This window comes from Neolamprologus brichardi, chromosome 12 (assembly GCF_056152115.1).
Source record: "Neolamprologus brichardi isolate AB-2024 chromosome 12, ASM5615211v1, whole genome shotgun sequence".
NCBI lineage: Eukaryota > Metazoa > Chordata > Actinopteri > Cichliformes > Cichlidae > Neolamprologus > Neolamprologus brichardi.
In genome coordinates this window covers 37,087,501-37,113,023 of record NC_142115.1, presented here as the reverse complement: position 1 = coordinate 37,113,023, position 25,523 = coordinate 37,087,501, and the positions used below count along the sequence as shown (strand labels likewise).

The 25,523-nt window shown below is 44.2% G+C and overlaps 1 protein-coding gene across 2 annotated transcripts in view; it reads left to right on the top strand.

Annotated features, from left to right (window-relative positions):
- The window catches only part of kank1a (KN motif and ankyrin repeat domains 1a), a 57,579-nt gene that overhangs the window by 5,607 nt on the left and 26,449 nt on the right, over window positions 1-25,523 (top strand). The window contains exons 1-2 of one of the 2 annotated variants that reach the window (XM_087849519.1): window positions 23,596-23,727; window positions 25,509-25,523. The exon at window positions 25,509-25,523 is cut by the window's right edge and continues 32 nt beyond it. The exons of the other annotated variant lie outside the window; for it this stretch is intronic. The gene's annotated coding sequence lies outside the window, so the exon portion shown is untranslated. Of the gene's footprint in view, window positions 1-23,595; window positions 23,728-25,508 lie in introns of those variants that run through there. 2 annotated transcript variants of the gene reach the window in all.

The window sequence follows — 25,523 nt, the reverse complement described above, 5'->3', positions numbered from 1 at the left end:
TCTGTCCATGAAGCCATGCCGTCAGTTTTCCGAGCAGATAATTCCCAGAAAAGCTCTGAAAGTTCAGCTGTTCCTAACCTTAGCAAACTGCTCCCTGACCTGCACCGTGGTGGCTTACAGGTGTAGCACCTGCAGCAGGTGGAGAACTGGTTCATGTGCTGGTGAAGGACTGTTGCTAACTTCTCTCCTCGTATTCACAGAAGCCGTTTTCTACATAATTCTTTGAGGAAACTTTATTAAAACTGAAAGTAAGAACTATTGTATGGTGCATCAGGCGCTTGACTCCCTTTTGTGGTGCATATAGATCAGAAACGATGGCGTCCAACACACGAGACGAGCTATTAACCCGTCTTCTTGTTTCAACCACAAACTCTGGAGCTGCAGACGGGGAGCAGCGGCACATCCGACTCCTCTGAACCAAACATCCTTTGCTCTGCACGTCAGGGGGAAGTGTCGCTTCTTAAAAACGTCTCTCCCACAGCCTGTCATTATCCTCTCAGAGCTGCTGATGAATGAAAGGTGAGCAGCCTCAGAGAGGAGCGAGAAATCCCACACGTTTCGTGTGCATTAAGCAGGACAGGCAGGTGCAAAGGAGATTCAGCGCTCAGTTGATACTGTGATAATCCCTCAGCTATGCAGGCATGCACAGACTCTGCTTGTCAAGTTGAAGCATTCCACAGTACGGGGGTCTGACGAGGCTTCACGTTAGCCAGAACCTGACCTGCTGATTGGAGATGCAGCCAGCTGTGCGTGGGACACATTCAAGCCTCGTTTACATACAAACCTTAGCATGAATTTAATACAAATGTCTTAATTCTTGGTTCATTGTTTGTTTTTTGAGGTAAATGGATGATGCCCGTTTTTGTGAGAAGAGTATTCTACAGTAAAGCACTTTAAAAATACACCTTAGTGCTCTTATATGAGAGTTTTGCCTTGTGCAGCTCTCAGTCTGAATCTCCCATCATCCTCTGCAGCTCAGGAAGGGCCGTTGAGTTTGTTCCCTGTCAGGGATGCCGCCGTTTATGGCCGAGAGCCTCGGCCCAGTGGTCACCGTGCCGCTCATATTACAGCCTCCCTCACTGGCTGCTATTGTCAGGTTACTCTGTGTGTGTGTTCAGCGTTTGCGTGGCCGGGCTGCGATTGGCTCTGCCGTGTGAGACGGCGCCGGGTGACGTCTCTGCTGTAATCCCTCGTTTCTCTCTGGTAGCGCTGGCTGCTCTGTGCCGGCTGCAGCTCTGTGAAATGCTTTTACAGGAAAACTCTGAGGTTTCTAACTGAGGGAGGTGAGTGAGTAAAAAAAGGTGCAGCAGTTACCAATACAGCTGTTGTTGTATTATTGTTTTGGTTTTTTAAGTTGCGTTTAGTTTCTAAAACTTGCTGGTGCAGGTTTAAAAGTTTGCATGGTGGTTGGGACCAGTGAATGTTATTTTATCATAAGGAGATGTGGGGGAACAGGAAGCTTGAGTCATGGTCGTAGTTAGGGCTGCCACAAACGATTATTTTGATAGTCGACTAGTCAGATCATCATCCATTGGACGTAAAACGTACAGCTTATTGCACCAGCAGCATCTATAACTATCATAACTAACTAACTGAAAACTAACTAACTAAAAATAAAGACAAGATGATAGTTTATTAAATTTTAATGAAATTTGCAGATTGTTTCGGTGAAGTTTAATAAACTCCTTGCTATCTAAAATATAACAGGACACCGGAGTATATTCTCGAGCATCTCACACTTCTGATAATCAGCTGTCTGCTTGACGTTTATTCAGCTGTGTAAAAACTATAACTTTAATCTCAGCCAAACCGATTTACTCAGGAACAAATAAAATACTAAAAAAAAGCCAAACAATAACATTTTAAGTTATCTAAGTGACTTATATATCATGTTTAACCTGAGTAGCGAAAGACGGCGGTGGGTTTGAAAACGATTAGCCGGGAGTCCGGTGTTCTCACGGCTCTAGTTAGCCTAGCCCCCGGCTAGCTATCGAGCTAGTGGGTAACAGACGTCTCCGAAAACGTCGGAGCGCTTTTGAAAATATGTGGTGTCTTGATAAACTGAGCAGATATTTGAGGTTTACACAGCTACATTCTCGCCTGAAAATATGTTAAACGTTTATTTTGTGACCCAGAAAGAATAATAAGAGTAATATTAAAACTAACTAGCTGCCGCCATTGTTGGAAACTGAGCTGGGCTGCGCTATGAATTCTGGGACACAGCTTCTTCTTCTTTGGTGTTTAATGGCAGCTGGCATCCTTGTACATGCAGTGCTGCCATCTTCTGTTTCAGTCCGTTATTACACTCTTAAATCCTACTACTTATTCCTGCGTCTTTTGTGATCTTACAAAGCTTCAAACGACGCGTCGACTATTAAATCAGTCGTCGACGATTTTAATAGTCGACGTAATCGTGGCAGCCTTAGTCGTAGTACAGTTTGGGTGTTGGGTGTGTTGTTCATGTAAGCATCTGATCCCTGGTTTGGAAAGCCAGGTGAGCTTGTTACCTGGGTTTGAGTTCAGATCTACACTGATGTTGGTGCACAAACTGCTCAGATGATCAGAGACTGGATCGTGTTCTTACACATTTCTCATGTCACATGAGATTTACTATTATCTGACCAGAACTTGGATGCTGACGTGCGTGTAAACAAACTGTTTGTTCTTTCGAGCGATTATCAGGGAGGAACGCGGTGAAGTCTGAGTGTGGAGAGGCCGCCGCTGTGTGACGGTGTTACTGCAGCTGCTCGGGAGATAAACCTGCGTTAAACGCTGCAGTCTGATTGCAGAGAGCACGTAATGTTAAATGCTGCAAAGTACAAGTCGTTCACTTTATCAGCTTGTTAGTGTGAACCGGTTCAAGGGTGCAGCCGGTTTGCTGGGCGAGGGGGGCGGTGGTTTGTCTGTTGTGTCTGCAGCTGCCACTCTGCACATTCCGACTCTCGCGGCTCTGCAGCTGTCTGAAAAGTTTTGGCATCTTTAATGAGACGCAGGCTGCTTTCAAAACCAACCTCCTCCTGATCACTTGCAGAGTGATGCTGTGTTCAGTCATGTGACCTTGTGGTTTTTAGCATGTTTTTGAACTGAGAGATGCACAACACAGTTGCATTGTGGCCTCACCACAAGTGGTTGTAGACAAGCGATGAGATGAATGGATGGAGGCGGTTAAAGAAGAGCCACGAGGAGTTTATTTCCTACCGCGTGTTGATTCAGGATGACCACAGTCACTGAAATTGTGTGATAAGATAACATCTGAGTCCACATCAAAGCCTGAACAGTGCTCGAGTTGTTTTTAGGGTCAATACAGAAGTAATAAATCTGATTACGTCAGTAAATGAAGGGTAATTGACTTCACACATGCTCACCTGAAGGCACTGTGTGACTTTGCACCACCATCTGCTCAGCTGTGAGGTGTAGTCGGCTACATGTGCTGTATGGCTGTAGCATGCAGTGGCAAGGTTTCCCTACTACCCCATTATGTTTAGTTTAACCCTTTAAAGCCGGTCAGAGCAGCACGCTCTGTTTTGCTAACTATTTTTAAATCCCGGTAGCTCTGCAACCACGTGAGCTAGCGCAATAATTGTTTTTGCATATGAAACTGGAGGAGTTGTACTTGCATCTTATGCCATCAGCTTGTCCTCAGTCACAGTTTCCTTCCACATATAGCTTTGCAAAAACTGCATAAAAAGCACTTGAAGCAACAAAAACATAATATTCCAGAAACACGCTTTGCCAATCTGATCAGCTGTTTGTAACACTTCCTACGTTGGAATAGACGTCAGCACGAACTTTCACATGTCTGCCATGACCTGCCCAAAACCGGAAGTGACGTCATTTTCGCGGAAATGTAGTTTTTTACCATCAGGGCCTCATGAGCCTATACTGGTGTTTTTATAAGTTATGTTTGACTTTATGACTTTCTGTGTGGTTTCTGGGATGCTTAGGACTCATATTGCACTGCTGGAAATAGTTTATTTTGATGCATATGCTGCTTTTTTGCAAATTTGCATTATAATATTTATTTTCGTTTTTCCTGCAGTGTATAAAAATTGGTGTATTTCAAAAATAAAACTATGAAGACACTCAAAATAAACTTCCTGTGGTGGGAAACGATTTTGTGCAACTTTTTTGTATTTACAGTTTTGAGGGATAAGCCTCTGAAATTTCTCTAACTAGAAATATATGTTAAAAAAACAAAAACAATTTGCAATTTTTTTGTAGTTTATTGCACGTTTTTTGCAATTTATGTAATTACTATGCACTTAATGCAGACATATTATTAAAATCTGGGCTGTAATGGTTGTATTGATGTATAGCAACTTGAAATGCTCCCAGAAATGGCTCCACAACATGTAAAAATATAATATAAGTTCTGGCAGACTTGGTTCTATGGTAGGTCTTAAAGGGTTAATAATTAAAAACTGTACACCAGCACTGAGCTGATGGTCATTAACTAGTGCATCTGTTTATCTGTAGGCCAAAATCCTCAACGTTTAATCCTCCTGGTTTCTCTGGAAAAATCCTTCATGAGCAGAGAGCTGGTTGCCTCTCTGCCACGTCTCCGTCTTGCCTAAACTTGGCAACGAGTACTTGAGGATCAAATGCAGAAAAGCATTAAAAGGGGTTCAGGTGAGAAAGTGAAAGACGCAGCCTGTACCTGCTGCAACTGTACCTGTAGCTTTCATTTGTCTCATTTAAATGTGACGTGTAGAACACGGCCGACAGTCTGTGGAGCTTCATGTAGTTTAAGAGCAGGCAAAGATGTGGGTTACGATTCCCCCCACAGACCCTGCACAGCAGCTGTCCTCTTGGCCTGTATCAGGTCACTTTATCAGATCTACTGTAATTGCAAGCTGCAGGAAACTTTGTATGCTTTACATCCTTGTGGAAGTAATCAGCCGGACATTTGGGAATTTTTTTTGCAGCGTCACAAATTGTAGCAGTTTGTAACACAGATGGCAGCCATTTGTGCAAACCTGCAAATCGTCAGCGAAGCGCGTAAGTGCGAGGAGCACCTTCGGTCCGGTACAGTGAACTCTTTCAAGCTGTGGTCGTTGCATCAGTTTCAGGAAGTTTCCACAGGCAGGTGACGAAGCTCCGTGAATATAGAAACACCTCTCCAGCCAGACGGCTTTCATAAAAGCCGTCTGTGGTTACATGCCTCTGATTTGGTGTATAAACACAGTCCTGAAGGAAGTCGGGCGTTTCACTGTAAACTTCAGCAGTAAACCATTTCCTGTTGCGGTCAGCTGGGCTTTGTTTACAGTGGAGCTCGACTCCCTGCTGGCACCGTTGATCTTATCTGGGCTGGTTAATGTTCCTGTCGGCACACATGGGCATGTTTTCATACGAGGCTGCGCTTCCACGCCTAAGCTTTGAAGTGGGGACGAGTGTCGATGATAAATTTGATAGTGATCAACTTTGAAATGGTGTTACTATAGCGACCGGTTTACAGCGTCTGGCTGTGTGTGTCCTCATCGCTGCGGTGGGGTGACGTAGGCTCGCTAATGGCCCGGCATCCTCTCAGGTTTCAGCCTCCACAAAGTGACGGGCACATCACCATGGCGATACCAGTCCTCGTTCCCCTGTGAGTGGAGAGCATTAAAGGTCCTGCATACTTCTGATCCACAGCAGCTGAGAAGGATGACGTGTGAAGATGGGAGTGGATGCAGGTCCATCAGAAACCTCCGACGTGATCATCTCAGAGTCGACTGACGGAAACTCCAAAGATTCAGTTCTTATTAGGAATGATGTAAAATTTCAGCTCCTTTTAATTCTTTGGTTTTATAAACCATATGAGGAAATTAATCATCTGTTAGGCAGGAACAGACATGCACAAGCTTTACTCATCAATCTACAGACTGCTGCACACCTGCTGCTGCACACCTGCATCCTCAGGCTCGTGTGTGGTGCCACAGATCGTTTAGATGGAACAAACTAACAGATGTGAATGTTCTTCATTAAGGACATGTTTGAAATCCATTGATGGGCTTGTTGTCTGAGTAAACAGAAGTCATTCTCACTGACGTTGGCTGCTGCGCGTTGTGTAATTAGTTTTATTTGTTCTAATCTCACGGCTCAGACGGTAACGCTGTGGGAAAGGAAAATTACCCATCAGGACGCGGCTTTGTTGATTTAAGGTTTTAGCAAAGCAGTAATTGGGTGATGTTGTGCATAAATCTCTGATCTTGTCATTGTTTAAAATGGTCTCGCTCGATTAACATCGTCTTTGTTGGGAGAGGTAACTGTAAGCTCGTATTCAAAAGCTGCAGTCGTGAACATCTGTCTTATCATACTGTAAATATTGTACTTTGGTAGTCACAGTAACCATTAGTCCCGTATGGGGGGGCTCGTAAGATGTCACGTGTCAGTGACCCACAGTCAAGTGGAGCTGCTTTGCTTATTCAAAGCAGAGAGCATGTTGTTGTTTCAGCGCGCTGGCTGATGGAGGAAGTGGAGAACAGTTTTCTGTTGCTGCTCTGAAATGACTTTGTTTGTTTTTATTGTACTTTTTAATTGTTATGAACAGTTTGTGTCTTTACTGCACTTTTAAACTGTTAGCTGGAGCGCGTTAGCAGCAGGAGCTCGGTGGTTAGCACGTGAAGATTGGGCAGATCTGACCATGTTCTGTACGATTACCCTGGTTTTGTTCTTTAAACACATCCAGACCCCAGTGCAGTGCTGAGGGTCTCACACAGGCCTGCTGCCCGACCCACAATACTCCTGACCATAATGGCTGTTCCTGGGAGCGGTCAGGCCTCGGGGTAGAGGATCCTCGTTGTTCTGGCTATGCATGGCCAAGCCCAGTGAATTCAAGCCTGAGCACCAGACACATGCCTGCAGGCTCCCCTCCCTGCACTGGCTCTACAGGCCCTGGTTTTTACTTCCATACAAGTTATCCTACGGTGGCCCTGAGAGGCCAAACGGACTGCAACTTCAGAAAACACTTGCAAAAAAAAAAACGCTGCAAAAAGAAAAACGCTGCAAAAAGAAAAACGCTGCAAAAAGAAAAACACTTGCTTCCGTCTTCTCGTCTCCCCAGAAACAGTTCCGTTGTGTTGTGTGTGCTTTTGCAGCGTTTTTCTTTTTGCAGCGTTTTTCTTTTTGCAGCGTTTTTCTTTTTGCAGCGTTTTTCTTTTTGCAAGTGTTTTCTGAAGTTGCAGTCCGTTTGGCCTCTCAGGGCCACCCTATTATCCAGTTTCCATATCATGTCCCACATTGTAGTTTGTAAATACATGCTTTTAGTCTGGTCCCTCCTTTAGGATTTGTGTCCTGGGAGACCCTGCCAGGAGCCTCTGTCCATGCCAACACATTCCTCCAGGATGATGCAGTGGCAGTTTATGAGGGGAAATTGCAAATTTACCACCTCTGGACATGAAATCTGCAAATGACTGAAAAAGTAACGTCAAGAATCCAAGTAGTTGAAATCTTGTGTTGGGTGGTTCGGTCCAGCGTTGGAGCTCGGGTGAAGAGCGCAGATGACCGAAGCAGCTGCTGCTCTAATATGTCCAAAGCAGTCAGCTGAGGTGGATCTTGGATGCTTCTCTTGGAGGTTTTTGTGGGAATACTCAACAGAGATGACACCCAGAACCCACTGGAGTTCTCGGGGTTGTGTAGAGGTCATCTGGCTTGGGAACGTCATGGGATGCTTCATGCTGCCACAGGAATCGGATAGATGAATGGAGTAGACTTTAGCTAACGCCAAGTAGTTAATGTTAATCCTCCAAATTTATTTGTTTGTCCAGTTTTATTTTTGCAGGTCTGTTTGCTTCGAGTTTGATTCTTGAAGTCGCAGAGTGTGTTTGTGGCGTCTCAGCTTAATGGTCTGGTAATGACAACTCTGCTTAATGCATTTATTTGATAGAGCCACTTCAGAGTTGCAGCGTGGCGATCACTTTTCCACTGAGCTCATTTTAAACAGAAACGGGCCGAGTTTTGTTTCCTGTCAGGCTTTGGCCACAGATTTCCACCAGTATCAGTTTTATCTGCTTTCACTGGTTGATGCATCTGCTCGTCCTTCCTGTCTTTTGCATATTCAGTGACATCTGCCACCAGACTGCTCCCACATTGTTCTTGCCCTGCAGTGAAGCTGAAATAATAGAAGAGCACAGGCCAACGTTCGAGTCAATATTTGCTCATGAGCTGTACCTCCTGGGCTCTGTTTTAGAGAAGCTTATGTTATAATTCATAATGAACTCTGTTCTGTTAGAAGTCAGAATAAGGTTGGACACTCAGCTGGAGTTATGAGGAGATTGATCACAGCAGGACAATAATCTCCTGAGGAAACAGCTTCCTGTTACTTTGGCTACTTCAACAGCAACCAGACCTGATTTGCATTTTAGTTCAGGACCAGACGTTAGTTCAGACTTTAAAGATGGATGCTGCATGTTTGCATCTCTAAGTGTGAGGCTGATCTGTGATGCACTTACAGGCTGTCAGGTCTGAAGTCTTCTCTCCTTCCTGTGTTTAACTTTTACTGAAACAGGAAGAGCTCAGATTGTCTCATCAGTCTGCAGAGTGCACAGGTGTAAATGCAATAAATGCACTGCAGCGAGGATTCAGCAGTGATGTAAACCCTACATACAGTATCGTGTATTTACAGCAACATTTCTGTCTCTGATAAGACAAACACAGATCTACACCTGAGTTTGTTTGCAGTTTAAATGTTCAGCAAAGTTCAGCAGGCCAGAAACAAAACAGATGCTTGAAGCTGAGATGAAATATTCAGGCAGTGATTCTTGGAAAAGACGGATTGACGAATGTGGGAATTTGACTCACTGCTGTCAAAACACGCCGTCAGTTTAGCAAATATGACTGTTCACAAGTAGGAAAAGCAGCAAAAGTTACTCTCATTCCTAAAGGTGACACACAAAATTCCCAGAATGAGTTGATCCCTTTGTTTTGGTGGAAGTGGCGATGCTCCCAGCGAACAGACGCCCTCCATAATGCCACAGTGTTTCCAGAGGAATGCTGCTGCTATTGTTGACCGGGATGACTCCCGCTGGGAAGGCCGCCCCTCCTCGCCCCCTCAGCCCTCCACTGCCAACACAATACAATGTGTTGCATTATACCTATGAAGGCATGCTACTGTTTTCATAGCCTGTGACCCTGCGAGGCCAAGATAATGAAAAGGATAACACGGAAGTCATTAGTTAGTCCCACAGTTATTCCCACTTCCTCCACCCAGCGATGGCTGGGAATCCGACGTGAGCCCGACCGTGCCGTGCAGATGAATCTGCATTAAATGTCCAGAGCTTAGTCTTAGCCCCGAATTCATGTTATGAATGTTTAGAGATGTGCATGAGCGGACTGACGAGTGTCGCCTGATTTACTAGCTGCAAAATAAATGTGAAAGTTTTCCCACTCTGACCGTTTTCTGTTTGTTAAACATCGCTGATGATGTCCTCTGCAGATGTCGACGCCGTCCACGTCTCGTCTGTCTTCACCTGGAGCGGCGTCTCGCTGAGCCAGGCACCCGTTTGTTGTTTAACGACTTCCTGAAGCTGCTGAGGTTTGCTGTAACAAGCCGTGCTGTCAGGGTTGGAGGTTGCACCTCTCACTGATTCCTTTTTCTGGCTCTGCAGAAAAAGAGCAGCGCTGTGATTTCTTTCGCAGCGCTGTTAACGCTCTGCTTTAGTCTTGTTAATCGTATATATGTTAAATTTAAATTGTGTAAACTTGTTTTTGAAGCAGATAATGACACTTTTTAAGGCTTGTTTGGGAGGTTTTATCTTTTGTGGGTCATGGTTTTGTTTGAATTTGGCGTGTCCTCCACTTTTATTTGGTGGTTCCTTTTCTGTTCCCTCTTGGGAACAAATTAGACTTTCAGATTAGGGCGTCAAGTGACGTGTGGACAGCTTCAAGCGCTGTTGATGCTAACGGGGAAAACGGGAGAGGTTATTGCCTGGTCATTACTGTCATTCCCCCCAAAACACCCCCCTTCTCTCCCCGTACTTTCCTCCCCCTCCCTCAGTGGAACAAATCATTTAGCTAATGGGATTAATCCTCTCTCCCTGCCTGCCCCCTCCCTCCTTTCCTCTCTCGTCTTCTTTCTTTTCTCAAGTCCATCCTTGAGTTCCTCTTTCTTCTTGGCAAACACAAGTGCTTCGTGTCAGTGAAAAGCTTTAGAGGGAACGCTGATTTAATGAGGACTAAATGCAGGATTTGGGAGCCTCGATCACCTTCCTTGTTACTAAACGTTCTCGTTGCTGTGATCATATAAACGAGGAGTCTTTTCTCCAGATGACCCCTCAGTTGGGAGCCAGAATAAACTCTTAATCGCTGTATTTAGGCTGCTTTGTCGTCCCAGTAGCCGAGTAGGGATAACGGCCAGCCCCCGAGATAGCATGCTCGATATCCCCGATGACAAATGACGCTAAAGCCAGTTAATCAGGCCTAGCACTGATGTCACCACATTAACCTCTCCATGACAAACAATGAGGCCAGCTAAGAGCGCACAAAGGCAGCCAGCGTCGGGACCAGCTGGGGCGGACACGCTCAGCAGATGGACATTAATATATTCTACATTACATTTAAATGGAGGCTTTTATTTATAAGCTGAATACAGGATCTGTAATAACTCACATTAACTGACTCACTGCTCTCTGACCAGGTATGAGCTGTAGAGTGGTTAACAGACTGAGAGTTAAGAACCTGAGATTTATTAATACGATGATGATGATGATGATGATGGTGAGATGTGATATGAATTCATTTGATTTATTTGTACTGGTCTTCTAGGTTCAGTGCAACTCGACTGCGTACTGTTATTTGCAGTCCGTGAACCAGACGCCCGTTTGGTGTTTAACGACTTCCTGAAGCTGCTGAGGTTTGCTGTAACGAGCCGTGCTGTCAGGGTTGGAGGTTGCACCTCTTTTTCTGGCTCTGCTCGTTGATTTCCTTCGCAACGCTGATGTTAACGCTCTGCAGTCAAGCTCGTCCTCCTCAGTCCACCTCACACATTTTGCCGGCGCCCCACCTTGCTGCCGGCGCCCCACCTTGCTGCCGGCGCCCCACCTTGCTGCCGGCGCCCCACCTTGCTGCCGGCGCCCCACCTTGCTGCCGGCGCCCCACCTTGCTGCCGGCGCCCCACCTTGCTGCCGGCGCCCCACCTTGCTGCCGGCGCCCCACCTTGCTGCCGGCGCCCCACCTTGCTGCCGGCGCCCCACCTTGCTGCCGGCGCCCCACCTTGCTGCCGGCGCCCCACCTTGCTGCCGGCGCCCCACCTTGCTGCCGGCGCTCAGTGTCATTAATAACGTGACAGAAGCCCATAAATCAGCACTTTGTCTCCAGTATCTGTTCCAGCTTCTCCAGACTGGACCGATAATCTGTCGAAATATCAGAAAAAGTGTGAAGGCAGTTTTTAGGCCATTAAATGATCTTTAAGTTGCTGAGGTGGAGCAGGTTGCCTACTAACCAGAAGGTTGCTGATTCGTTCCCTATCCTGCTCAAGGATACTAACCCCATGTAGCTCTCCGATGCATCCATCGGTGTGTGACCTCTGCAAATGGGAGGATGTTGTGTAAAACTTTGAGTGCTCAGAGTAGAAAAGCGCTATACAAGAACCAGTCCATGTACCGTTAACAAATTCCCTGTATTCTGTCCGAGCCCATGATGTATGGGCAGCTAACCTTCTGCCCAAAGGCTGATTCCTGGAGTCATAGTTACAATAGATGATTATCAACAGTCCACATACGAGCAGCAGCAGGTTTGATGCTACTTCATAACTGGTGTTTGTGAGGCCGTTTCATACTTCCTGACAGTAAGGCCGTTGAACATGTTTTGTTGTGAGAGGAAAATGAAAACCGACACTAGTTTTCAGGAGTTTACAGCTGTAACTTTGGCTGCTTGTTAAAACCTGCGTGCTTGTTGTTTGCACAGTGATTCGCAGCTTTCTGTTCACGTCTCGGTCATGAGGAGATTTCTATCAAACTGAACGGCCAGCTGCTTTCAGGACCCGAGTGTTCAGTGGAAAACGCTTTATCTTGTGGAGGCGGTTTCATGCTCCCCGTGTGCATGAAAGCCTGAATCTGGCAGGTGTCTTTTGTTCCCGGGACCTGGGCCGTGGCACAGCTGGGACTGCAGCCCCCAGAGATAAAAACGGCCTCTTCAGGGAGTCCTGATTGATTCTGAAAGCAACCCTCATAAACACACGGCCGGAGTCGGTTGTAACAGCTTTATGATGGTTTGACGATACAGTGAAGCGCAGCAGGGCTGCTGTAGTGCTTCTAAGCAATGCGTGGGATGGTACTACAGCTGTTCAAGTACTGTAATTATTTAACGTGTGTCATGCTAATTTCTAGTTACAAACTGGAATTGCTAAACTCAGAGTAGCTTTGCATGATTCAGAGTTCAAAATAATCCAAATAAACCTTATTTCTGTTACGCATCAGGGTTTCTTCTGATTGGCTGCTCCTCGTAAACAGGATTGAAATGCAGGTTGGTGGGCTTCTGTGCCTGAACACAAAATGACCTAAATGTACAAAGGAAAAGTTGAATAGGTCCATTTTATTTGAGACAAAGTTTTATTCAGAGATGTAGGTCGGCTTAGAAAAGGAATGTGAAAACAGACTGATGGGGAGTGAAAGATACCAGGCTGTGGGTGTGGGTGTGTTGCTTGTGACCCTGAACCCGCTCTTGCTTTTATCTCCACAGCCTGCGCACTTTCTTTCATGTGTTTTCTGAAGAACAAGCAGCTGCATTCTTAGTGTCGCTTTAGAAACAGTTTCCACAAATGTGTGTTAGCTGTGCAGATTTCTTTAAGGTTTCCACCAATAAGAAGCTGCACCTGTAAACACACCAGTGCATGCCCATCAGCAAGTGTGCCGATAAGAGTTTATTTTCTCTTCCATGCTGCATTATCCTTAAACCTACACTTTTGTCTGATAACGCAGCAGTTGTCTGGAGCATGTAGGTCTCGTATCTGTGGAAATATGAAGCTTGTGTATTTTTGTACTGTGAACTTTACACTGTGAAAGAGTGTATTAGCCCCCCTGAACCCTGCACAAACAAACAGACTCCATAAGACAACTGAAGGTGGGAAAGTCCAGTGGATCAGTCCTCTGAGCCTTTCCAGCCCCCAGGGGCGGGTCCTTGTCCCCATTTTAACCAGGAACATGTCTTAAACTGCGTTCCTCTTATGGCCACCAGGGGGCAACACCTTGAATTGCACAAAAAACTGAGTTTATGGACTCAGTTTATTTTAAGATTATACTGAATAAAGCATGTTAATATATTTTATTATAAGTGTCAGTAAGTGATGCTCACACATCACCTGTTGGTTTTACTCGGTTCTGAGAAAATAATATTTTTATCAGTTTAATTTTGGGGGAAAAACCAACGAGTTTAGACTGTGTCAATAAAAATAACCGTCCACATCATCGAACCTAAAGGTCCTGCGAGCGCTTCTCGTCTGTGCTCGCTTTCAGTTCTTTTCCAGTTCTGGGAAAAAACTCAACTTGTATTTAATGCAGATGGTCCAGTTCCTGTTTTAAGCCCATCGGCGCGGCCACGCTCCGTGGTTGGAAACTGTTTCGCATTTACAGTTTTGAGGGAGAGTAAGTAGAAATATGTAACAAAAACAAACTATTTTTAATTTTGTTTTGTAGTTTAGTGCACTTTATTGCAGTTTATGTAGTTAATATGTATGCATTAAGTCCATAATATTACAATTTGGGATATAATTATTTATATCAACTTGAAATGCTCCTAAAAATGCTCTACAGCATGTAGTTCTGGGCTTTAACGGGGCAAACATCCAAAAACAGGAGGTGTGAACTCAGCAACATGCACAATCAGCTTTCAGCAGTAGCTGCAGCTCATTAGCTTACATGCTTGTGTGACAGAGTGATATCTCTTATTACTGTGGGTCAGGGAGGAAGCTGACCTGCATCTCTGTGCATTACACCACAGCTGCAGCTCTCCTCCGCCCACCCCTGGCTGTGACCCAGCTCAGTGCTCATTAACACCATCATTAGCCCACCGGCTCAAGTGTTTGGAGCTCACTGAAAAGGAGGGAAAAGTAGTTTATTAATAATTACAGCCTCCAAAAATATTCCTGAGATCGTTTCTGTTCAAGTAACACAAACTGCAGAAAAATACCTGGAGGGTTTGTTTCTTTATTTAAAAGAAGCTCGTGTTTTTATTTTACTCTCTCGTTTTGGCGTCTCCTGGCTTCTTCGCTCCACCACATGTTGTGATCACTTTAATTAGCTTGTCGTTCATTGTCCGGCAGCTGTCAGAGGAGAAGGGCAGCGCAGGAGGCAGCGCTACATCTCATTGGTCCGTCTCCAAAAGGTCGTCAGAGTGGGCTCGCTTGGCACAAAAGCAAACACGGGAGCACTTAAGTCGGAATTTCTCCCACAATGCGTCTTTGAGCGAGCTGACAACACGAGTGAAAGCTGTGGGAGGGGCCGCCTCTCTCTGGAGGTTGCATCTGAGCGCTGTGGCGTGTTCAGAGCAAACTCAGAAATGCAGATTAGACGTGTGAGCTGTAAAGGTGTCCTCGCTCCACGCGGCTCGCACCCAAACGTTAGTGTTTGTGGAGAAGCCTGAAGGCTGACGTTTGTCTTTGTTCTGATCCGTTACACCGCTCACATGTTTGGAGTTTACGTTGTGGTTGGATGACTCTTTGTTTTATTGAATTAAAGGTGATCGACGAGTTTCAAAGTAAAGGTGAGTGCATAACACGCCTTGTAATTAAGGCTCATTCATGTGGTTTCACTGTTGGGTAACACGAGAACAAACCCAGTGATCTGTGTGCTGAATCACGATGGCCCAATAAAACCAGTTTGAACTGAACGATGAGTTTTAAAGTAAACTGCTCCAACTCACTGCTCTGCAGGAAACGTCTAGAAAAGTTAAAATGTTCAGTCATGTTTGTTGCTCTGGTCATAGATGTGAACTCCATTAGATGGAGAACAACTTCTGTGCAAAGCATGTCATTTAAAGTAAGTTGGTGCCCCCACCGGCTGCGAGTGACGGGCGGTGTTCACCGGCCCATAGCTCCACTCCGCCTTAGTGACTCCACTCAAGAGCTGAACAAATAAGCGGCTCCAGCCTGTCCTTGATCAAGAGCAGGCCAGACAGAGGACCTGTGGGGGGGTTAAAGAGAAAGGGCCCCTTCCAAAACAGAAAACCAGAGTGGACACCGTGATCCGGGGAGACGGCGTCTTCTGTAAAAGCAGCTCAGTTTTAACTTGGAGCTCAGAAAGAGACGGATGTGTTGATCTGTGGCGTTTTGTTTTTATTTTTCACATCTTCTTATAAACGTGGTTGAGACAATCTCAGCAGTAACCTGGAGCTGAGTCTTGTTCCTGCAGGGGGCAGTGTTGTCAGCAGGAAGGCTTAGTGTGAGTGCAAAGACTGGCTGACCTCTTAAATCTGTGCTCAGGACGGCAGTGAGGCGAACAGGCTGATTAATGGCGAACCACAGCGTCTGCAGTAAAGTCTTCTTTTCCCTCTTTGTTGTTCGGTGCTGGAGGAGCGGCGAGCGAGACAGAGGTGTAAACGGCTGTTTCGGTGATTCCTTTTTTAACTCACTCAGTACTTCATCCAAAAACAGTTACTGGTGCAGCTAAATGTTTTTCTCACTGCAAACGAATTATTAACTCAAATAAACTGAAGGCGTCGAGCAATAAAAGACAGACAGTTTAGAGCCTGGCAACTTTGGCATGTTTAAAGCAGCTGATTGGCTGCAGCCAAAGAGCCAATCAGGAGGAATAAATCCGAGCAGAGCTGAAGTTTCTCGGTCCTGGCAGACAGAAAGCATATGCCAGTGTAATAAACACCAAATTCACTCAGCTGTGAGCTTGTTCTTCATTTTGTAGCCCTCGAGGTCTAATTTCTTTATTTGTTCAGAGCTGTAAGGAGGAGGAGGGACCCCGACAGACCTGCAGGCTCTGCTGTTTGTGTTGCACCGAATTCCTTTGTAGGGACTCTGAACCTCTGCAGAGCAGCTGTCGAGATAAATGGCTGAAGCAGATAAAGTCGGTTCCTAAAATAAAGGGACAGCAATCAAAGACACTTCTGCACCATGTCGTCCTCTCTTGGCTTTACTACGGTGGAGGGTATGACGAGGAGTCACACTGGGGGGCTAAAGGCATCTGTGTGCAAAGTTGCAATGATAGGAAAAAAGCTCAAGACCCCAACAAGCTGCATTTTCTGTTAATGGCTGTGAAGAGGACATTTAACATGATATTTAGGAGCTGCCACACAATGTTACCCTTATTAGGTGCTAGCTAAACTACAGTACATATTTACTGTGTGGCACCATGTTAGCATCATGTGTTACAAGCTAAATGTCAGTTTTCGGCCGTGCGTGCACACAGATGTTGGTTTTCATTAACATTTGAACTAAAACCTCAAACGTGAACGCTGAGCGTCAGTGTGGTGGGGGTGGCCTGTTTAACCCTTTAAGACCTACCACAGAACCAAGTCCGCCAGAGCTTATATTATATGTTTACATGCTGTGGAGCCATTTTTGGGAGCATTTCAAGTTGATATACATCAATACAACCATTATAGCCCAGATTTAATAGATTAATAACATGTCTGCATTAAGTGCATAGTAATTACATAAATTGCAAAAAAGTGCAATAAACTACAAAAAAATTGAAAATCGTTTTTGTTTTTTTAACATATATTTCTAGTTAGAGAAATTTAAGAGGCTTATCCCTCAAAACTGTAAATACAAAAAAGTTGCACAAAATAGTTTCCCACCACAGGAAATTTATTTTGAGTGTCTTCATAGTTTTATTTTTGAAATACACCAATTTTTATATACTGCAGGAAAAACGAAAATAAATATTATAATGCAAATTTGCAAAAAAGCAGCATATGCATCAAAATAAACTATTTCCAGCAGTGCAATATGAGTCCTAAGCATCCCAGAAACCACACAGAAAGTCATAAAGTCAAAGATAACTTTTAAAAACACCAGTATAGGCTCATGAGGCCTTGATGGTAAAAAACTACATTTCCACAAAATGACGTCACTTCCGGTTCCTGGCAGGTCATGGCGGACATGCGATAGTTCGTGCTGATGGACGTAGGAAGTGTTACAAACAGCTGATCGGATCGGCAAAGCGTGTTTCTGGAATATTATGTTTTTGTTGCTGCAAGTGCTTTTTATGCAGTTTTTGCAAAGCTATATGTGGAAGGAAACTGTGACCGAGGACAAGCTGATGGTATAAGATGTAAGTACAACTCCTCCGGTTTCATATGCAAAAAAAATTATTGCGCTAGCTTACGTGGTTGCTGTGCTACCGGGATTTAAAAATAGTTACGCAAAATGGAGCGTGCTGCTCTGACCGGCTTTAAAGGGTTAAAGGCTGCATGTTTACACGGTGCTTGGCCACTTGAGCGCTGAGTTTAAACACAATATAACTGAACAGACTAAATGAAGGATTGATGCATGGAGTACAAACAGCCTGCACTGACACTGTTACTAGAATAGATCTGCATATTTTTAGGATGGCCTGTTCTGCTTTGTTTAAACGCTTCGGTTATAAGCACAGCTACACTCCTTTTGTGGTGAAAGGTACACAGAACTCTTGATATGCAAGTACACTTCAAAAACGAGTATGAATGAAAGGTTGGAGGCACTAATTTAAACCGAGCAGTGTGGGTTTAAAATGCAGCTGTCTGTCTGATAAGTGCAGGTTAACGTCTGGAAGAAGTGAACCAGCGACCGCCTCGTCTCACACATCTGAAGATTTTCACTCCTGCCGATACCTTTCCCAAATTTCAAAGCATCCGAACAGCTGATGCTGGAATTCGAAGCGCGTGCGGTATGGTGCAGATTTAAAAATGCTGGATTTAGATCTGCAGGTGTGACACAGATGTGCTGGATCCTGGTTCCAGTTTGTGCTCAGATTCTTCTGAAGTGACCGGGCCGACTTCCACGTGCACGCTGCTCAGATTTTTATGAACGAGATAAAGCGAGTGAGGAATGAGCGATGGCTGGGAGCGTAATGACAGGGCCAGTCTGTATAATTTTCTTTGACTTCTATAATTCCAGCCTCAGTGGAGGAAATGCTCGTCGTTCTCCAGCACTGTGTTTATCTGCGAGCACGAGGCTCGTGGCTGCTCGGAGGAACAATAGCAGGGAGTTGAAAGCGTCTGCACCAAAAATAACTCCATGTGTGATTACAGGAGCAGGAGTCTCTGCAGGTCGGCTCATCAGCTGACCTCAGTGTTTTCAGGGTAAGTTAAAGTGTGTTGGGCTTGTCTGACCGGTGCCCTCAGACACAGCAGTGACAGGTGATCACTGAGGTTCTCTGACAAGAATACAGGCTGCAGTATTTACAAAGAAAGCAGCATGAAGCGATGCTCTGTGAACGCCTGTTTCCTCAGAAGCAACACTAAGTTAGAGGCACATTAGTGGGAAAGGACCAATCGTAGAGAGGCGAGGCTGAGCTGGTTTAACACGTGCGGAGGAGAGAGTGGATCTACTGGAGGAAAAGAAGATTAAAGGTCATACAGAGGGTTTGTGTGACAGGATGCTGCATGATGAGATGGAGGGAGATGAGCCACTGTGGCGCCCCCTAAAGGAGCGAGGCAGCAGCTCCACTGCAAATAGGTTGATGAAGCAACATGGCTGCTTTCACTGTCTTTTGCTGTGTTGCACTCTTTGTTTGACGGAGACCTTATCTCTGCTCGTATTTGCATCAGACGCCTGAATGAAGCCTGGACCTGTGTGTGTGTGTGTGTGTGTGTGTGTGTGTGTGTGTGTGTGTGTGTGTGTCTGTGTGTGCGTGTGTGTGTGAGCATTTCCACGTCTTTTAAAGAAGCTGCTGAACTTTACGTCTGTTAAACGTCGTCGTGTTTATCGTGTCGTCTTTGGGAGCTCGTCAGCTGGGAGCGCCAGTACGTTAGTAATTGATCGTATGTTGAGCTCACGTGTACCAGCCTGACTTATTCTGTGAGCCTCAGCATTGATGCCACAGCCTGGCACTCTTAGCCTCTAATGATTCTGTGTTTCATGAACTTCTTCTAATCTTAATCAGCTGCTGGAAAAGATTCCTGAGCTTCCCTGAAGATGGGAAGTCGTTGCTTTTCTCTTCCCTCTGCCCATGTGACTTCTTTTTAAAAATGCCAAGTAGGGGACACAATCCTCTGGTTCTTCCAGGTCCTCCCTCCCTGGTGGAATAATTGAGAGGCTTTATCACAGGCTCTCCAGAGTCAAACTGGGCTCCATCAAAGTGAAGTGAACAGTTGAACAGAACCAGCTCTGCAGCTGCCAAACGCCTCCTCGCCCGGCCCGGCTCTTCTCCACGGTCGGCACAGCAGCTTCCCCTCAAAGCTTCAAAGGCATTTCCTAATGAGGCCCAGATGCAGAGCTGAGATGACAAGCAGCTACTGCTTGTTCTGCAATTAGTCACATTTGCGCTCGTGCACACGTTAGCGCTGCAGCACAGGAGCACGCCGTTTCCTTCAGTGTAACTTTCCTCTACGTTTTAATTCTTACGGACATGAAAAAATAAAAGTAGGTGAACTCGATGCTCCACGTGCAGCTGCTGAGCTTTTCCTGATTATCTGAATGAAAACATCCCGGTTCCTCTTCAGGCTTTTTCCCTCCATTAAAGCTGCAGCCTCTGCTTTTATTAGGGGAAAAACAGCTCTGCTGAATATTCAGCGCAGCGGGTCTGCAGCCTTAACGGCCCTCTGCTAACTTCTCGTTCTGTTTACTGTCCACACAAAAAAGCCTCGAGTCTTTGTTTTACTGCAGTGGAAAATGTGAACTGTGGCACCACATCCTGTCTGCTCGAACGTCTTTATGTGTGTCGATGTGATGCATGGCACGCGTGAATGTTCTGACAATAACGGCGGGCATCACCGCGAGCCTGACGTCACCGTTAGGAAGAATCACTGTTTTCACGTCTGTGCTTTAAAGCCACATTTGAGTGACTGATGTTTAACCCTTTAAAGCCGGTCAGAGCAGCACGCTCTGTTTTGCGTAACTATTTTTAAATCCCGGTAGCTCTGCAACCACGTAAGCTAGCGCAATAATTGTTTTTGCATATGAAACCGGAGGAGTTGTACTTACATCTTATGCCATCAGCTTGTCCTCGGTCACAGTTTCCTTCCACATATAGTTTTGCAAAAACTGCATAAAAAGCACTTGCAGCAAAAAAAACATAATATTCCAGAAACACGCTTTGCCGATCCGATCAGCTGTTTGTAACACTTCCTACGTTGGAATAGACGTCAGCGCGAACTATCGCATGTCCGCCATGACCTGCCCGAAACCGGAAGTGACATCATTTTCGCGGAAATTTAGTTTTTTACCATCAGGGCCTCATGAGCTTATACTGGTGTTTTTAAAAGTTATGTTTGACTTTATGACTTTCTGTGTGGTTTCTGGGATGCTTAGGACTCATATTGCACTGCTGGAAATAGTTTATTTTGATGCATATGCTGCTTTTTTGCAAATCTGCATTATAATATTTATTTTCGTTTTTCCTGCAGTGTATAAAAATTGGTGTATTTCAAAAATAAAACTATGAAGACACTCAAAATAAATTTCCTGTGGTGGGAAACTATTTTGTGCAACTTTTTTGTATTTACAGTTTTGAGGGATAAGCCTCTTAAATTTCTCTAACTAGAAATATATGTTAAAAAACAAAAACAATTTTCAATTTTTTTGTAGTTTATTGCACTTTTTTGCAATTTATGTAATTACTATGCACTTAATGCAGACATATTATTAAAATTTAGGCTATAATGGTTGTATTGATGTATATCAACTTGAAATGCTCCCAAAAATGGCTCCACAGCATGTAAACATATAATATAAGCTCTGGTTGGTTCTATGGTAGGTCTTAAAGGGTTAAAATGTGTTGATGTGTATGATAAAACTCATTGTTCAGTAAAATAACATTTAAAGTTCCATTATTATTAATAATAACCGCACGGTTGAAAACTGTGATGAAGAACTTTAAAACTGTTCACTGACCTTTTTCTGTCATTCCTGAAATAAATGGAAACAAAAACAAGACTAAAACACGTCCTTCCCGTCCACGCCATCTCCAGGAATAAAGGACAAAACGTTATCCTTAAATGAAAGTCGTCCACGTTGGGATTTCCTTCTGTAACAAACATGCTTCATTAGATTTCCTGGGATCTTAAATAGGAGACGCTGCTTCCTGTTTGACTGACAATCTAAACCAGTGGTTCTTAACCTTGTTGGAGGTACCGAACCCCAACAGTTTTATATGCGCATTCACTGAACCCCTCTTTAGTGAAAAATAAACTATGATTTTTTTTCAAATTCAAGACATACATATGTTTTTTACAGGTGCACAAAATGAACTGTGCATGTCACGGCGGAGGCTCTGCCGAACCCCTGAGACCGATTCACCGAACCCCTAGGGTTCGATCGAACCCAGGTAAAGAACCACTGATCTAAACAAAATGTTTTCTTAACATTTTGTTTGTTTGGTTTAGCTTCACTTCACTAAGACGGGAACTCGGTAAAGTCAAGTAATATTTAAAGATAAACTTCATACTCATTTAGAAAACATTTAGAAACTCATTGTTTTGGTTCAGATTATGAATCTCCTTTCCCCACCTCTTAAACAGCTTTGTGTTAATGTAATCAGATTACTGTTGTGCACAGAAGAGGAAGATGGTGGACCCAGGCACAGTTTTGAGTGGACGTTTTAGTGTTGCACTGAATGCAGAGCTCATTTCTACCTGTAACTGCTTCTGCTGAAGTGCTCTCGGGCTCGTTCACCTTTCTCTTGGCTGTTTGTACTCGAATACTTAAAGAGCTCAGCCTTCTAGAGGGTAATGTGTACTGACTCGAGCACGCCACAGCATGCTGTTTGAATGCTCGTGCGTCTGTTTGTGTAGCTCGTCAGGTGTCTGTCACAGTAAATAATGAAGCTGTGTGTCTGTCAAACACAGACACGCACCTCCAGGTGGAGAGCAGTCACACCTGCCGCTGCTCAGAGGTGTGCCTGCATGCTTGAAAATTATTTAACAGCTGCGAAGGAACCAAACGGGTTGTTCCGGTTTGCGTCGGCGCTCAAAAGTTTCCTGCTCGAGGAGTTTGAAGCTCCTGAGATCAGCCCGTGGATCTGTCCTGGTCAGCGCGGTGAGTGAGGCTCTGTTTAAATGGGAAGCTTTGATTCACAGGCTCAGAGTCGGTCTCTGAATACATTTGGCTCCTCTTAAAGCTGAAGGATGTCGGAGATTAAAAATATAATGTGGAGTTTATGAAGCAGAAATCAAGATTTTATTGACAAACATGGGTTTCGTATTTAGTTTGACCGCACGCAGACGCTCGGCCTTAGAGCGCACAGGTCACGATTACACAGCTGTTTATTACTCTGATGCCTTTACTGTAAGTGGGAGAAGTGTTTTATATGATCACTTAAAACTATAATAACTGGTAACACTGTGTGGCAATGGGAACTGTGGGACGTGCCAGCGTGCTGTCAGAGCTGCAGGGCTGAGACTGAAGGTGTGTAAGGGTACCAGTGTGGGGATTAAAAGAAGTAGTTGTTTGTCATTGAAGCTGTTGAGTAGATTAACTCTGGGTTTTATTTTTCTAGATCGATGCACGTGGAGCCATCTTTGACTTTATGACTTTCTGTGTGGTTTCTGGGATGCTTAGGACTCATATTGCACTGCTGGAAATAGTTTATTTTGATGCATATGCTGCTTTTTTGCAAATTTGCACAATAATATTTATTTTTGTTTTTCCTGCAGTGTATAAAAATTGGTGTATTTCAAAAATAAAACTATGAAGACACTCAAAATAAATTTCCTGTGGTGGGAAACTATTTTGTGCAACTTTTTTGTATTTACAGTTTTGAGGGATAAGCCTCTTAAATTTCTCTAACTAGAAATATATGTTAAAAAAACAAAAACGATTTTCAATTTTTTTGTAGTTTATTGCACTTTTTTGCAATTTATGTAATTACTATGCACTTAATGCAGACATATTATTAAAATCTGGGCTATAATGGTTGTATTGATGTATAGCAACTTGAAATGCTCCCAAAAATGGCTCCACAGCATGTAAACATATAATATAAGCTCTGGTGGACTTGGTTCTATGGTCGGTCTTAAAGGGTTAAGAGTATTTCAGTTCGCTGAGGTCTGGTCCTGAGTGGGTGCTTCTGTGGAGTGTTTTTATCCTGTGTGGTCTGACGTTATAATGAAATGTGTGGTTAAGATGAGTTCAGCTGAATTATTTCTTTTTCTTCACTGATTACTTCCAAATACTTTAAATCAGTTTTCTGTTGACCGTGGGCAGAAATGTGACGGGTTCTTGCTTAGCTTGACCTTTGACCCTCTGCTGTCCCACATCAGCCCTGATCCACGGCGCTGCTTTTTGTTGTTCGCCCTTCTGTCTTCACCTTGAGAAACGCTGCCGTGCTGGTCGATGTGCAACCATCTGAAAGGTTTTCCATTGTGTTCAGCTGCCCGGCTCATTAGCCGCGCTTCAGCTGAAGGGCGGAGGGTGTTTACCCACGCCGGCCGACTACGCGCTTCACCTGGAGGCCCAGCGGAGGGGTCGTTCCACCCAAACGGCCTTAAAGTCCTGTTTCCTCTTATAGGACTCGGATCGTTTGGCTGTCATCTGAGGAAGTCGTCTAATCTTAGCCGTGAAACGTAGCTCTCTCTCTGAGGGCTGCTCGGTGCAGGCTTGTCTGAGGGCTGCTCGCTCTGTTTGTACCTGCGTCAAGGGGCAGGAAGTTAGAATGAGAGTTGCAGGTAAGCAGCTTCATTATTATGACGGGAGGTGTCACTGTTGTGGTTATTGTTAATATATCTGAAGTGTTTGTGTGTGAGAACTCCTGTTTGTGGTTGGTGTGACTCTGGGTCAGCTCTCAGGCCTCCACCTGCAGCTTCACCCTGTGCGAAGCTGCACAAACACTGATTCTGGTTTATTTTTTTAAAGCTCGCACTGAAGTGTGGGTGGGAACTCTGTAAGTAATCATGAAAATGTCAGAGACTGAGTTTATGTCGATCATTAACTGCAGGAATGTGCAGACTAGACCTTAAAAACCTCACAGGAGGCTTCGTGTCACTCATTTAAAAAAAAAAGGATGAGCATGTTTTATATTAAAGGCTTTTGCAAAACATGGAAAAATTCAAATTGGAAGAGGAATAAAATCTCTTTAAAGAAATTCTTTGGTTAAATATCTGTTTATACAGACTTAAAGACACTTGGACCCAAAGAGGGCCTCAGTTTATAAAGACTTTCCTTTTTTCTCTCAGCAACACTAAATGTTTGTTCATATTAGGGCTGCCATGATTAGTTGACTAGTCATGATTAGTCGACTATAAAAATCGGCGACGACTGATTTAATAGTCGACGCGTCGTTTGAAGCTTTGTAAGATCACAAAAGACACAGGAATAAGTAGTAGGATTTAAGAGTGTAATAACGGACTGAAACAGAAGATGGCAGCACTACATGTACAAGGATGCCAGCTGCTGTTAAACCCCGAAGAAGAAGAAGCTGTGTCCCAGAATTCATAGCGCGGCCCAGCTCAGTTTCCAACAATGGCGGCAGCTAGTTAGTTTTAATATTACTCTTATTATTCTTTCTGGGTCACAAAATAAACGTTTAACATATTTTCAGGCGAGAATGTAGCTGTGTAAACCTCAAATATCTGCTCAGTTTATCAAGACACCACATATTTTCAAAAGCGCTCCGACGTTTTTGGAGACGTCTGTTAGCCACTAGCTCGATAGCTAGCCGGGGGCTAGGCTAACTAGAGCCATGAGAACACCGGACTCCCGGCAAATCGTTTTCAAACCCACCGCCGTCTTTCACTACTCAGGTTAAACATGATATATAAGTCACTTAGATAACTTAAAAATGTTATTGTTTGGCTTTTTTTTAGTATTTTATTTGTTCCTGAGTAAATCGGTTTGGCTGAGATTAAAGTTATACTTTTTACACAGCTGAATAAACGTCAAGCAGACAGCTGATTATCAGAAGTGTGAGACGCTTGAGAATTTACTCCGGTGTCCTGTTATATTTTAGATTTTAGTATATCATGTTTGGATTATTTGGATTACTGTTTATTTTTATAGGTTATGATGTTAATTGATTAAACTTCTGATTTATTATGAATGATGTCAGAAATAATCCTTTAAAATATTTTTATTTTCAGTTTTATTGCTATTTTATGAATTATCAGTTCATTCCTGCAGAGTTATTGTTTCGCTTTTTATTATTTATTCCTGTAAGTCTTTATCACAGTGTCTTTACTCAGGAAAACATTAACAGATCAAATTTGCAGATATTGATGTCAGTCAGTACTCGCTGATTTTTAAATTGGTGCGTCTTTATTTTATATTCTCCTGGAAACAGTTTCATAAAAGCGACCTGTGACCGTTTTAAGGCCTGTAGTGCATTAAAAGCAGGCTGATGCTCTGACTCCAGGATTGATGGCTTCTCCCACAGTGGTGGTGCAAAGCTGAACAGTAAATAGACTCCGCCTCCTTCTCTTCTCGCCTGAGCATTTCCTGCTGCTTCCTGCAGGTTTGTGTTCTGGCG